Source organism: Somniosus microcephalus, chromosome 3 (genome assembly GCF_052327205.1).
Source record: "Somniosus microcephalus isolate GS21.2 chromosome 3, FLI_Smic_1.0, whole genome shotgun sequence".
Taxonomy (NCBI): domain Eukaryota; kingdom Metazoa; phylum Chordata; class Chondrichthyes; order Squaliformes; family Somniosidae; genus Somniosus; species Somniosus microcephalus.
Window position 1 is genome coordinate 15,164,540 of NC_140989.1, and position 13,076 is coordinate 15,177,615.

At 47.8% G+C, this 13,076-nt stretch overlaps 1 protein-coding gene across 4 annotated transcripts in view; it reads right to left on the bottom strand.

Moving 5' to 3' along the window:
- Window positions 1–5,185, bottom strand: part of LOC147120871 (collagen alpha-1(XII) chain-like) — a 377,794-nt gene extending 372,609 nt beyond the window's left edge. For 3 of the 4 annotated variants that reach the window (XM_085979224.1, XM_085979223.1, XM_085979225.1), the window contains exon 1: window positions 4,958–5,179. The gene's annotated coding sequence lies outside the window, so the exon portion shown is untranslated. Of the gene's footprint in view, window positions 1–4,957 lie in introns of all 4 variants that reach the window. The other variant, XM_085979226.1, reaches the window with a different exon arrangement.
- Window positions 5,186–13,076: the final 7,891 nt, after the last annotated feature.

A 13,076-nucleotide genomic window follows, 5' to 3' on the forward strand; every position in this document is an offset into this window, starting at 1 on the left:
TCCCTCAGCGCTGCACCGGAGTGTCAGCCTGGATTATGGACTCAAGTCTCTGGAGTGGGACTCGAACCCACAACCTTCGGACGAGAGTTCGACCAAATGAGCCAAGAGGGGCTGGGGGAGAAATTCTTTCAATTGCCTTGAACTCCACCCCTTTTCTTAAACAAAAATGATATGGGGAAGGAATGAGATTCTGTATTAATTCTGTCATCGATAGAAAGCCCCAAACCAAGATGATTCTAACGCCACACATCACAACAAAACTGCAATAACTTTCAACCCAAAATATCAGCATTGCCAGTAAGATTTGAGAGACTATTGTTAACCGTGAAATCAGTAAAGAGGCATGCGCCTGTTTAATAGACACTGACATCCATGGAACAGAGGTGAGATAAATCACAAATCAGGCAGAGGTCTAGACCTGAGCTTTTGTTTCTTAATAGAAAACAGTAATCTTTCCAATCCCCCAAACTGGCAGAATAGGTCTTTGCACTTTCCACTAGCAGGAGGGTCGGTAACCAGAGGACAGAGATTCAGGCTAATTGGCAAAAGAACCAGAGTGGAGATGAGGAGAATGTTCTTTATGCAGCGAGTTGTTGTGAGCTGGAACGTGCTGCCTGAAAGGGCGGTGGAAGCAGATTCAATAGTAACTTTCAAAAGGGAATTGGATAAATACGTGAAAAAGAAAAATTTGCAGGGCTGTGGGGAAAGAGCAGGGGGGAGTGGGACTCATTGGAGAGCTCCACCAAAGAGCCGGCACAGGCACGATGGGCCGAGTGGCCTCCTCCTGTGCTGTAAGATTCTGTGATTCAAAGGAAGAAACCTTATACTGTCAGCAGTGCAAGGTCGCTGTGGAACTTCAGTCACTTGACGCAGTGTGGGGTAAAATATAATGTACAGGAGAAGGAATTAGAATGGGTTTTAACCAAAGTCCCGTTATATAGAAGAATGTACATTTTGTTGCAATTAAGACCCTTACACACTCAATACTGTTCAACCGCGGAATAAGATCCATCATGAGTGTTGTTCCGATTTTTGGACATGGCAGAACTGTCTCAAGATTGAAACCGTTAACTAGTTTTGCAGAGAGAGTCTTGACATGTGGAATGCCGATTTACTTTCCCCCTTGCCTTTGAATCAAATTCCCAGAAACTTCAGACAGTGAGGATCAGTCCTTTGGGGTGTGGGGGGTGGTGATGGGGGGAGGGGGGGATCGGATCTTTGAGTCACCTCATTTGTTTCCTGGGGAATTGGGAGATCGCCCCGAGATAACCTCATACGGTGTCAGACTCAACGAAAGAAGAGGTGTCGGCGGGCAGAGCGACAGTGGAAATAAAGGGAAAGTCGAGCCGTGATTGTGGATGTCTGGGTGCCGGTAAGAGAATCGGAGGGGAGGAAATGAGGGGGAAAAAAGTCGCAGCAAATTTCCTGCCGAATAAAAGTATATTCCGGGAGCCTTGTGATCAGCTTCTTGTTTTTAAAATAAGGCAACGCTGCACAATTTACAATCTAACCTACGACCTCGATCTTAAGCAGTTAAACACGCACACAGCCCACTTTGTTACAACTTACTAAACCAGGCACAAAGCTGTCATGGAAAGCCAGTGGCTATTTCCTTCGACCAGCTGGGTTCTTTCAGCCCAGACCACCAAAGACCTTCATTTCTGACCCCCTCCTTCCCCAATCCCAGGCTGATTCAGTCTTACTCTCTGCCCATAAATCCCCCTCCCATATCTGCCAAGCCCCTCTCCCCCTATCTCAGCCGCAGCCTCCAGCTCCCTAAACCATACATTGTTCAAACTGTTGGGCGGGGAGCTTCACAGGAGATCTCCTGGGGACTCCAAGTTCTCTATCTGTTGACTCATGAGCCAGCTAGTTTTGTGACTCTGTACTGACGATACAATCTCTTGCAATGCTAGCACTGTTTCTCCTACTGTCTTTCAGAAGCCGGGACAGGGCGAGTGTGTCAATATTTGCAGGAGGTTCCCCTTTTACAGATTACATCAGCAACTTGTATTTATACAGCAGCTCATAAAACTCTGCTCTTGTGTTTTACTTCCCTAAAAGCCGAAACTAACCCTGCACCTTAAAAGAAAATCTGGGTTGGATTCCCGACACCGGACTTGGCAGAGATGGATGGCGACCCTCTTTATTCCTACGGTATACATACAACGTGAAGAAATATATCACAGTCTCGCTCCCTCCCCCAACTTTTAGTTCCTCCACACACACACATCTACAGGGCACTCTGAATCCTGACAAAACCCTGCTCCCCAACCTGTCCTTTTTTGTATCTCTTTACAGACACTGTGGGATCTGCTGTGCATTCCCTCCTCCCCCCCCCCCCCCCCTCAGCATTTATTTCAGATTTCAAATTCCTAAACAACGCTTCTAGAATCTAACGTTAAAACTCATCTCCGGACTAACTCTCCCCCCCCCCCCTCCCACAAAGTCTGTCTAAAAGCAATTCACCAATTGCCATCGTCTGGACTGATTGCAATATTACAATGACACTCAGGAGAACGGTGTTACACCATTAGTCTCACTCAATCCAACTTGACCTTGGTAATCTAGGGGCAGACATGAAGCATTTAACCCGCTTCACACTTCTCCAATGTCGACGATCTGCTCCCATGCCTTGCTGCATATTGGGACTTGAATTTCACTCACATGTGGGTCAGGGCCACGAATTCACACACAATTTACAGACATTACCCTCCAACTCCAGGGATGCACAGAGGTTACAACTGGCTATTCAACTGCTGCAGTCATATTTTCCCCCTTAAGATATATTTAAACAATGAAACAACAACAACAGCGACAACTTGTATTTGTATAGCGCCTTTAACATAGCAAAACGTCCCAAGGCGCTGCACAGGAGTATTTTAAGACAAAAAATTTGACACCGAGCCACATAAGGAGAAATTAGGGCAGGTGATCAAAAGCTCGGTCAAAGAGGTAGGTTTTAAGGAGCGGCTTAAAGGAGGAAAGGGAGGTAGCGAGGCGGAGAGGTTTAGGGAGGGAATTCCAGAGCTTAGGGCCCAGGCAACAGAAGGCACGGCCACCAAAGGTTGAGCGATTATAATCAGGGATGCTCAAGAGGGCAGAATTAGAGGAGCGCAGATATCTTGGGGGTTGTGGGGCTGAAGGAGATTACAGAGATAGGGAGGGGCGAGGCCATGGAGGGATTTGAAAAGAAGGATGAGGATTTTGAAATCGAGGCGCTGCTTAATGGGGAGCCAATGTAGGTCAGCAAGCACAGGGGTGATGGGTGAACAGGACTTAGTGCGAGTTAGGTCACGGGCGGCCGAGTTTTGGATGACCTCAAGTTTACTTAGGGTAGAACGTGGGAGGCCGGCCAGGAGTGCGTTGGAATAGTCAAGTCTAGCGGTAACAAAGGCATTTAGCAAAACAAAAGCAATTCAATTTTTCCCCGTGACTACCTTTTACACACTGGTGAAGGTCAGCGTTGTATTTCACTAACTGTGGTTAAAAAGGGTTTTCTTTTAAAAGAGTAAAACTTTCGAAGTTCACTTTAAGAAAAGTTGTGGAGAGTCTGGGCTGGTGCTCCAGCGCCGCCTGGCGGCCCGGCCGCGGGTCTGCGTCCTGTCAGGTGCCAGACATGAGGACATCACTCAAAGAGCGTGAGTGAGCGGGTCTGCAGACTCTCCTTAACTACACGTGGGGGAGCAGACAGGTCTGCAGCTCTCGGCTTGTGTGCAGCTTGCAATTCATCGTCCAAAGCATCGCAAGTGACAGTGTATTTAAACACAATGCCCCGGCCAGACACATCAATCCAAGACACCAGTCCAGCTGAATCTGATTTAAGGGGTTTTCGCCCATAGTAACTTTAGAAACAAGAAAAAAGTTTAAATGTTCGACTTTATGAGTTTTATTCCGCGATAATTGGGCCGCAGGTCAAAATAGAGTTTAACTGTACATAGTCATTATTTGAAGTTATATATTTAAAACTTCTCGTGATTACAGGTAACTTTTCAAACTGAGAGCAACTCGTATCTCTATTTATAGATCGATCACTTTTATATTTGAGAGTGTGTCTGTGTGTGAGTGTCTGTATTTGTCTGCCTGCCTGTTTGTATGTGTGATAGTGTCTGTGTGTGTCTGTATGAGTGTGTGTGTCTGTCTCTCTGTGTGTGTCTGTCTGTCTCTGTGTGTGTCTGTATGGGTGTGTGTGTGTGTGTGTCTTTCTGTCTCTGTGTTTGTCTGTCTGTCTCTGTGCGAGTGACTGTATGGAAGTCAAACCCTGAAGTAGTCGGTGGCTGATCTCCCTCATTCCCTGTCCACCCCCAGGAGCAGCGAGCAGCCCATCTAACGCATCTCTCCCGCCTGCCCCACCCCACCCCACCGGGCTCCCCCTTGCACTGCACTCAGTCAAGAAACAGGCTTTTAACTCGGGTTGAATAGGAGCCTGTGATTTTCCCATTTCACACACGCCAGCTCTCCAGGAATAAACTCCAGGATGCCTCAATGTGGTCCTCCTGCAACTGGTCCCCAACCCAATATAGAAACACATCGCACGGTCCAAACAGAACAAACGCAACTTTGCAAACTTTGGAACTGCAAATATCTACACCAGGTACTTTCAAATAAACCGGGACAACACGAGCTGAATTCAAACAAGTCGGTCATTTATTGCTTGCAAAGCTTCCCTGGTTTTATTTCAATTCTAAATAAAAATATTGAATTATAGTATTGTTGCACTCAAAACTATAACTCTAAAAAATCGAGAGTTTAAATGGAGGCATCCATGATATAAAGTATCAAAGCTTGATTAAAATATTGAGTATATACATGCAATATAACAATGCATCGATATCCCCACAAAATTGCAAATAAAGTTCCTTTTCGCATGAGACCCGAAGATGAGGCACTTACAGGAGCGAAATCCCTGCTAAAATCGGTTGCAATAAACTCTGAAGATAACGAATCGATAGCAAACCTGTGCGGAGAGGGGGATTCCTGTCGTCGGAGGGCTACGCTGGGAGCCGGCTGGGGGGTGGGTGGAGAGGGGGAGTCCTGGTTGTTCTATTGCTCCGAGGTCTTGCAGTCTCTCTCTCTCTCTCTGTGAGAAGTGGGACGATCCTATCTTGGAAAGCTCAGCTTAGTACTGCCCTATTCCATAGCCCATGCAAGAGCAGAAAAATGCAGCTTTCGTAAGCTGTTACGAAATGAGCCTTTAAGGGGGAGGAGGAGGAGGATGGGGGGGGGGGGGTAAACGTGAAGAGGGAAAAAAAATGTCATGATGTGATAGATGTAATATCTGATTCGAGCAGAGGCTGCCAACGCTCCGCATAGTTGTCTATCGTAATTACATTCCATTTCTAATACCATGATCAGATTCACACAAGGTCAGCAAAGCCAAGAGCTCAGACTCTCCAAAAAAATCACACACACAACTTGCAGCTTGACACTGAACCGTGGCAGGGGCAACTTCTACTTCAATAAAGTAGATGTTTACAGTGAGAGTCACCTTATTGAAATAAACAGACACACACGCGGCCATCTGTAGAATCTCCTGTCCATTTATGTATGTTTTTTGCACTTTGTTCAATATTTTTAGAAGTAGAGCCAGAAAGTGCAAATCAGACAGTGTGTGTGGAGAGAGTGAGAGAAACTCCAGGGTTAACCTCTGAGGTCCAGCATCATTCACCAGAAGTCGGATTTTGCAATTTTTCCTCTCTTAAAATAACTATTAAAGTAAAGTGCAATTGGTGTGGGAGACGTCCCAAACTCTGCATTTTAAATACTTGCAAATTATACCGTCATCTCTTCTCGTGTTTTTCCAATTATAATATCTCCCTTCCCTCTCCCCACCGCCCCCCCCCCACTCCCCCCATCCCTTGTGCAAAAGTAGAAAAAATAATTATTCTCTCCCATTCCTTATTTCTCTCTCGTTGGCTTTAAGAAACTGAGTGAATTAATTTTTTCCACTGTTTGTGGCCGTGTTGCAACTTTGTATGAAAGCTCCCGAGTGGGGCTGTCCCTGTCTGGAACTTATGTTTATGTATCTGTCTTATTGTGTCACCTCTTGGACACGGTTCACTGCTTAGAAAAAAGGGAATGGACACCATTCACACCCACTCCAACACCAAAAGGATTATTTCTGTTTATTTATAAAGGGAATTTTTTTATTAATGTGTCATTTGCTGGAGATTAAATTCGATGCAGTGGGACATCTTTTACAATTACCAGCAATCTGGAATATATTTGGATCAGACAATGCACACTGTCACCTGTCTAGACATACCAACTGCACAGTAACGTGAGATTGGGAAAGATAAAGATGCATTAAACCTATCACCAAGGATCAGTTGATACCCTCTCCTGGAATAACTCAGGCAGGGCACAGCCTGGCAATTCAAAAGCAGTCTGCACGACTGGAGGCTTCGTCCACTTTCACCAAATCGGAAGTGCTTCCCTGCCTTTTGTCTGCCTGATTTGGGAAATTGTTTTTTTTTGGGGGGGAGCAGGGGGGAGGGAGAGAGTGACGGCCTGGATTTTGCGCTGGTAACGACGGCGAAACTGTCGGCGAAACTGTCGGCTTCTGTCGTCATTACCCCCCTGAAAACTGGTCATCATTTCAAGATTCAGCGCATGGGCAGATCATCCCACGGAAATCCAGAAGTTGCGGTCAGCACTTCCCTGCTCCGCTACAGGCTGCACCCTGGAACTCCCCAGAGCCGGCAATCAGTGAGATCACTTGAACTGACAAGAACTTCCCCCAGCTTTCTCTATTTGTCTAAGCTAATATGCTGTAATTATTGGGAGAGCTTTACAAAGTACTGGAAGTAGGTAAGGGGGCACTGTCCCTTTAATTAACCAGCCAGTGAGGGCAGAGTGTATTCTGCTCACTCACAGAATGTCAGACCTCAGGCGCAATTAAAGTTTTATAGTTTCCTAGCAAGTATTGCACTTCCCCACTTCTCTCCTGAGAGCCGAGAATTTTAAGGCCATTCTCAGAATCTGCCATTAATTTTTTAAACTAAGCTCAAAGAAGATTTAATAATTTTCAGATTCAAAGTAACAGGAACTCCCAAACTCACTCTGGAATGTTACGAGGAGGGAGCTTTTCATCTTCATCATCTGGATTTTAAGCAGAGTGTAGAACGGAAAATCTGGTCGGGAAGTTCACACGCAGGGAATGGAAACGGTCGGATTTTTCACCGCCGATCATTTAGTGACACTACCACACAGAGAGACCAGAGGGAATCTCCCAAATGTGTTTACAGTGTCACTAACACACAAAGAGACCAGAGGGAATATTCCCGCTGTGTTTACAGTGTCACTAACACACACACACAGACCAGAGGGAATATTCCCGCTGTGTTTACAGTGTCACGAACACACACACACAGACCAGAGGGAATCTCCCCGCTGTGTTTACAGTGTCACTAACACACACACACAGACCAGAGGGAATCTCCCCGCTGTGTTTACAGTGTCACGCACACACACACAGACCAGAGGGAATCTCCCCGCTGTGTTTACAGTGTCACTTAGACACACACACAGACCAGAGGGAATCTCCCCGCTGTGTTTACAAAGTCACTAACACACACACACAGAACAGAGGGAATCTCCCCACTTTGTTTACAGTGTCACTAACACACACACACAGAGACCAGAGGGAATCTCCCCGCTGTGTTTACAGTGTCACTAACACACACACACAGACCAGAGGGAATCTCCCCGCTGTGTTTACAGTGTCAATAACACACACACACAGACCAGGGGGAATCTCCCCGCTGTGTTTACAGTGTCAATAACACACACACACAGACCAGAGGGAATCTCTCCACTGTGTTTACAGTGTCAATAACACACACACACAGACCAAAGGGAATCTCCCCGCTGTGTTTACAGTCTCACTAACACACACACACAGACCAGAGGGAATCTCCCCGCTGTGTTTACAATGTCACTAACACACACACGCGGACCAGAGGGAATCTCCCCGCTGTGTTTACAGTGTCACTATCACACACACACAGACCAGAGGGAATCTCCCCGCTGTGTTTACAGTGTCACTAACACACACACAAACCAGAGGGAATCTCCCCGCTGCGTTTACAGTGCCACTAACACACACACACAGACCAGAGGGAATCTCCCCGCTGTGTTTACAGTGTCACTAACACACACACACAGACCAGAGGGAATCTCCCCGCTGTGTTTACAGTGTCACTAACACACACACACAGACCAGAGGGAATCTCCCCGCTGTGTTTACAGTGTCACTAACACACACACACAGACCAGAAGGAATCTCCCTGCTGTGTTTACAGTGTCATTAACACACACACAGACCAGAGGGAATCGCCCCGCTGTGTTTACAGTGTCACTAATACGCACACACAGACCAGAGGGAATCTCCCCACTTTGTTTACAGTGTCACTAACACACACACACAGACCAGAAGGAATCTCCCCGCTGTGTTTACAGTGTCACTAACACACACACAGAGCAGAGGGAATCTCCCCGCTGTGTTTACAGTGTCACTAACACACATACACAGACCAGAGGGAATCTCCCTGCTGTGTTTACAGTGTCACTAACACACACACACAGACCAGAGGGAATCTCCCCACTTTGCTTACAGTGTCACTAACACACACACACAGACCAGAGGGAATCTCCCCGCTGTGTTTACAGTGTCACTAACACACACACACAGACCAGAGGGAATCTCCCCGCTGTGTTTACAGTGTCACTAACACACACACACAGACCAGAGGGAATCTCTCCACTGTGTTTACAGTGTCACTAACACACACACACAGACCAGAGGGAATCTCCCCGCTGTGTTTACAGTGTCACTAACACACACACAGAGACCAGACGGAATCTCCCCGCTGTGTTTACAGTGTCACTAACACACACACAGACGAGAGGGAATCTCCCCGCTGTGTTTACAATGTCACTAACACACACACGCGGACCAGAGGGAATCTCCCCGCTGTGTTTACAGTGTCACTATCACACACACACAGACCAGAGGGAATCTCCCCGCTGTGTTTACAGTGTCACTAACACACACATAAACCAGAGGGAATCTCCCCGCTGCGTTTACAGTGTCACTAACACACACACAGACCAGAGGGAATCTCCCCGCTGTGTTTACAGTGCCACTAACACACACACACAGACCAGAGGGAATCTCCCCGCTGTGTTTACAGTGTCACTAACACACACACACAGACCAGAGGGAATCTCCCCGCTGTGTTTACAGTGTCACTAACACACACACACAGACCAGAGGGAATCTCCCCGCTGTGTTTACAGTGTCACTAACACACACACACAGACCAGAAGGAATCTCCCCGCTGTGTTTACAGTGTCACTAACACACACACAGACCAGAGGGAATCGCCCCGCTGTGTTTACAGTGTCACTAATACGCACACACAGACCAGAGGGAATCTCCCCACTTTGTTTACAGTGTCACTAACACACACACACAGACCAGAAGGAATCTCCCCGCTGTGTTTACAGTGTCACTAACACACACACAGAGCAGAGGGAATCTCCCCGCTGTGTTTACAGTGTCACTAACACACATACACAGACCAGAGGGAATCTCCCTGCTGTGTTTACAGTGTCACTAACACACACACACAGACCAGAGGGAATCTCCCCACTTTGTTTACAGTGTCACTAACACACACACACAGACCAGAGGGAATCTCCCCGCTGTGTTTACAGTGTCACTAACACACACACACAGACCAGAGGGAATCTCCCCGCTGTGTTTACAGTGTCACTAACACACACACACAGACCAGAGGGAATCTCTCCACTGTGTTTACAGTGTCACTAACACACACACACAGACCAGAGGGAATCTCCCCGCTGTGTTTACAGTGTCACTAACACACACACACAGACCAGACGGAATCTCCCCGCTGTGTTTACAGTGTCACTAACACACACACAGACGAGAGGGAATCTCCCCACTTTGTTTACAGTGTCACTAACACACACACACAGACCAGAGGGAATCTCCCCGCTGTGTTTACAGTGTCACTAACACACACACACAGACCAGAGGGAATCTCCCCGCTGTGTTTACAGTGTCACTAACACACAGACACAGACCAGAGTGAATCTCCCCGCTGTGTTTACAGTGTCACTGACACACACACAGACCAGAGGAAATCTCCCCGCTGTGTTTACAGTGTCACTAACACACACACAGACCAGAGGGAATATCCCCGCTGTGTTTACAGTGTCACTAACACACACACACAGACCAGAGGGAATCTCCCCGCTGTGGTTACAGTGTCACTAACACAAACACATACAGACCAGAGGGAATCTCCCCGCTGTGTTTACATTGTCACTAACACACACACACAGACCAGAGGGAATCTCCCCGCTGTGTTTACAGTGTCACTAACACACACACACAGACCAGAGGGAATCTCCCCGCTGTGTTTACTGTGTCACTAATACACACACAGAGACCAGAAGGAATCTCCCCACTGTGTTTACAGTCTCACTAACACACACACACAGACCAGAGGGAATCTCCCCGCTGTGTTTACAATGTCACTAACACACACACGCGGACCAGAGGGAATCTCCCCGCTGTGTTTACAGTGTCACTATCACACACACACAGACCAGAGGGAATCTCCCCGCTCTGTTTACAGTGTCACTAACACACACACAAACCAGAGGGAGTCTCCCCGCTGCGTTTACAGTGTCACTAACACACACACAGACCAGAGGGAATCTCCCCGCTGCGTTTACAGTGCCACTAACACACACACACAGACCAGAGGGAATCTCCCCGCTGTGTTTACAGTGTCACTAACACACACACACAGACCAGAGGGAATCTCCCCGCTGTGTTTACACTGTCACTAACACATACACACAGACCAGAGAGAATCTCCCAGCTGTGTTTACACTGTCACTAACACACACGCAGACCAGAGGGGATCTCCACGCTGTGTTTACAGTGTCACTAACACACACACACAGGCCAGAGGGAATCTCCCCGCTGTGTTTACAGTGTCACTACCACACACACACAGACCAGAGGGAATCTCCCCACTGTGTTTACAGTGTCACTACCACACACACACAGACCAGAGGGAATCTCCCCGCTGTGTTTACAGTGTCCCTAACACACACAGACAGACCAGAGGGAATGTCCCCGCTGTGTTTACAGTGTCACTAACACACACACACAGACCAGAGGGAATCTCCCCGCTGTGTGTACAGTGTCACTAACACACACACACAGACCAGAGGGAATCTCCCTGCTGTGTTTACAGTGTCACTACCACACACACACAGACCAGAGGGAATCTCCCCGCTGTGTTTACAGTGTCACTAACAAACACACACAGACCAGAGGGAATCTCCCCGCTGTGTTTACAGTGTCACTAGCACACACACACAGACCAGAGGGAATCTCCCCGCTGTGTTTACAGTGTCATGAACACACACACACAGACCAGAGGGAATCTCCCCGCTGTGTTTACAGTGTCACTAACACACACAGACAGACCAGAGGGAATCTCCCCGCAGTGTTCACAGTGTCACGAACACACACACAGACCAGAGGGAATCTCCCTGCTGTGTTTACAGTGTCACTAACACACACACACAGACCAGAGGGAATCTCCCCGCTGGGTTGACAGTGTCACTAACACACACGCACAGACCAGAGGGAAACTCCCCGCTGTGTTTACGGTGTCACTAACACACACACACAGACCAGAGGCAATCTCCACACTGTGTTTACAGTGTCACGAACATACACACACAGACCAGAGGGAATCTCCCCGCTGTGTTTACAGTGTCACTAACACACACACACACAAACCAGAGGTAATCTCCCCGCTGTATTTACAGTATCACTAACACACACACACAGACCAGAGTGAATCTCCCCGCTGTGTTTACAGTGTCACTAACACACACACACAGACCAGAGGGTATCTCCCCGCTGTATTTACAGTGTCACCAACACACACACACAGACCAGAGGGAATCTACCCGCTGTGTTTACAGTGTCACTAACACACACAGACAGACCAGAGGGAATCTCCCCGCTGTGTTTACAGTGTCACTAACATACACACACAGACCAGAGGGAATCTCCACGCTGTGTTTACAGTGTCACTAACACACACACACAGACCAGAGGGAATCTCCCCGCTGTGTTTACAGTGTCACTAACACACACACACAGACCAGAGGGTATCTCCCCGCTGTGTTTACAGTGTCACCAACACACACACACAGACCAGAGGGAATCTCCCCGCTGTGTTTACAGTGTCACTACCACACACACACAGACCAGTGGGAATCTCCCCGCTGTGTTTACAGTGTCACTAACAAACACACACAGACCAGAGGGAATCTCCACACTGTGTTTACAGTGTCACTAACACACACACACAGACCAGAGGGAATCTCCCCGCTGTGTTTACAGTGTCACTAACACACACACACACAAACCAGAGGGAATCTCCCCGCTGTGTTTACAGCGTCACTAACACACACACACAGACCAGAGGGAATCTCCCCGCTGTGTTTACAGTGTCACTACCACACACACACAGACCAGAGGGAATCTCCACACTGTGTTTACAGTGTCACTAACACACACACACAGACCAGAGGGAATCTCCCCGCTGTGTTTACAGTGTCACTAACACACACACACACAAACCAAAGGGAATCTCCCCGCTGTGTTTACAGTTTCACTAACACACACACACAGACCAGAGTGAATCTCCCCGCTGTGTTTACAGTGTCACTAACACACACACAGACCAGAGGGAATCTCCACGCTGTGTTTACAGTGTCACTAACACACACACACAGACCAGAGGGAATCTCCCCGCTTTGTTTACAGTGTCACTACCACACACACACAGACCAGAGGGAATCTCCCCACTGTGTTTACAGTGTCACTAACACACACACACCCAGACCAGAGGGAATCTCCCCGCTTTGTTTACAGTGTCACTAACACACACACACAGACCAGAGGGAATCTCCCCGCTGTGTTTGCAGTGTCACTAACACACACACACAGA